The sequence below is a fragment of the Etheostoma cragini genome, unplaced genomic scaffold (assembly GCF_013103735.1).
Source record: "Etheostoma cragini isolate CJK2018 unplaced genomic scaffold, CSU_Ecrag_1.0 ScbMSFa_1312, whole genome shotgun sequence".
NCBI lineage: Eukaryota > Metazoa > Chordata > Actinopteri > Perciformes > Percidae > Etheostoma > Etheostoma cragini.
In genome coordinates, this window is record NW_023265355.1 from 1 (window position 1) to 2832 (window position 2832).

The window sequence follows — 2832 nt, forward strand, 5'->3', positions numbered from 1 at the left end:
TTTCTAGTTCATCACCTTAACCAGTTGGCCACGACAACCTGAAGTACACTACCATACCTGTTTGCACAAATGTTCATACACTTTCCAATCAGTTAGTAGCAGTTACCAGACACGGCCAAAGTGCAAATCGTAGTGCACTGCCTGTGTCTGTGGATCCTCGTGGAGGCAGCGTGATTGATTGATCTGTTGTGACAAAGCTAAAGGTCCTGAGACGTTGACGTCATCTTTTAGCTTTGTCGGGATTTTAAGCAGCAGTTTCGAAATGGGAGATTTGCAGAGGAAAGGCATGTCAGTGGGATTTTGAAATCCATAGGTCGCTGGTTTGAAGGAGCCCTCTTTTCCAGAGTTTTCCTTTGGTGATCAATAAAGTATTTCTGATTCTGATGTGTAGATGGACGGACGACCCAAAAATAACATAACAGTTAAAGTCCCGTCCATTTCAAGACAACCCGACCCACCGCGGCAACTATGGTGGGTGGAAATCAAACCTGGGCAATATGATTGCACTGCTATGGTATAAATCATAGTTGATAAGTAACACCTGTTGCCTTTCTGCTGCTTCCTGCTCTGTTCATAAACTTTTCAATTGGTTAGTTGTAGTTACCAGACACGGGCAAAGTGCAAATCGCAGTGCACTCCCTGTGGCTGTGGATCCTCATGGAGGCAGCTTGTAACATTGATATGCTCCCTTATTTGCGCCATAACAGAGATCTAATGTTTCATCAAATCCGGTTGGGCGAGTAACCTTTCTGGCTTATCTTGGCAAATAAAGCAAGTAACCACACAACGAAAACTAATGCAAAGACTGGGAATCGAACCCAGGTCAACTGCTTGGAAGGCAACTATGCTCACCACTATACCACCATTGCTTGACCAAGCAATGTTCACTGACAATCTTGTAACATATCTGGGCATTGAGTCTCAAAATGGGCTCTTTCACGGAGCTACATCTAAGATTTTCAGATTCTTTTGACTTTTTTGTGAGATCACTGAATGAGAGAAGAAACCTGGGTGGAATATGTAATGTTAATGTTGTATATTGCTTCAAAACCTGGTAGTGGCTGGAAATCAAACCATGGCAAAATGCTTGCACTGCTATGGTATAAATCATAGTTAAAAAGTAATATCACTAAAAGGAAGCTACTGTGATGGCTGAAAACATTAGTCAACTGCTTGGAAGGTACTGTAGCTATGCTGACAACTAAACAACCAGCACTGGGCAATGTACTGCTCACTGCAAATCTTGCAACACATCTGGACATTAAGACTGACTTTTGCGTTAATGACCATGAACCCAAGGAGATTGCCTTTTAATACTTTTCTCTTTCATAATAAGAGTTTCTGCAGCTCTTTGATAGACTGGACAGTAACACTAGCTGGAGATACCGGGGATTGAACCCCGGGCCTCATACATGCGAAGCATGCATTCTACCACTGAGCTACATCCCCTCTATGTTTCCAGATTTTTATTACTTTTTCTGAGATCATTGAATAGGAGAAGAACCCTGAGTAAAATATGTAATATTTCTGTTGTATATGGTTTCAAAACATGTTGTTTTGAAACGGGAACCTACTCTTTCAAATATTACTCCTTTATCTATCTTTATATATACATCAAGTCCTAACCATTCCCTAACCGGGAATTGAACCCGGGCCACGAGTGAAAATGCCAAATCCTAGCCCCTAGACCATGAGGTTCAGTTAGCTAACGTTAGCTCGGGGTGTATCTACCTAATTATTAGAGCAATTTGTACAAGCTTTAAAGCGTTAAGCTTTACATTGATGTAAAACATTAACGGTGATAACAAATGTACGGCACACACTAAAGATACTTAACCTACATTTAAGTTATCATTTCACCGTCAGCAATGCCGCTCGAACTGCCGCTGAGGTCCGCTATTTTTTTTTTTTTCGAGACGGCAAAGAACCGCGCATAGGATTGTGGGGCATTTGGGACCGTGAAGGATACACAGATGCATCCTTCTCTGTCTATGGGAAAGTTTCTGAATTAAGGACTCAGTCCTTGGAAGAATTTGGAGGATGCTCGACATTGGAACGGTCCTTCGACGGACGTCAATGACAGAGCGTCCTCCTCCTGAAACGGCTGCTAACTCATCTTCTACATCCCAACAGCATAATTAAACAGCTCAGTTAACAGTTCCACAATCACTTCATCCAGTGTTTTGAAACGCGGCAAAAAAATTCTATGACTTGAGCCCGCAATGACGTGCACTTGATCCTGTTGCATTCTACATATTCTCCAAATGCTAAGGAGGACTCTGACCTGCTCCTGAAGGATCCTTCCTTGGAAGGACTAGTCCTACCAAGGAAGGATCCTTGACATTGAGAAACGGGGCCTGACTGCTTGACACTGGACTTTATTCTGCCCCAATGGGGGCTGTAGATTACTGAGGGATGAAGCCACGAACATGCAAAAAGACATTTTCATCAGTTTCTGTAGTGGTTATCACGTTCGCCTAACACGCAAAATGTCCCCTGTTCAAAACAGGGCGGAAACACGTTTCTTTGTTCGTGTTGACTTCACACAATCAAACTCTGCTGAGTTGAACCCGCAATACTTTTCACGGAAAAATCTCCCTGTCGTAAAGTTGTGGCCTGGCCTACCGTAGCTTCCATTGTGCAGTAGTCATCAAGTTCAGGAATATCCTTTCTGAAATTGATGCAGAAAAATGAATCCATGCATTTGCTACTTGTTCGATGGATTACTGCAATTTTTTATTATCAGGCAGCTCAAAAAACACAATGAAGACTCTTCAGCTAATCCGGAATGCTGCAGCACGTGTTCTGACAGGAACCAGGAAAAGAGATCAC

The 2832-nt window shown here is 42.7% G+C and overlaps 1 non-coding gene across 1 annotated transcript; it reads right to left on the reverse strand.

Annotated features, from left to right (window-relative positions):
- Positions 1 to 797: 797 nt before the first annotated feature.
- Positions 798 to 869, reverse strand: trnag-ucc. Its single transcript has one exon. It is a non-coding gene; the product is annotated as a tRNA-Gly (tRNA).
- Between the last annotated feature and the right edge of the window lie 1963 nt (positions 870 to 2832).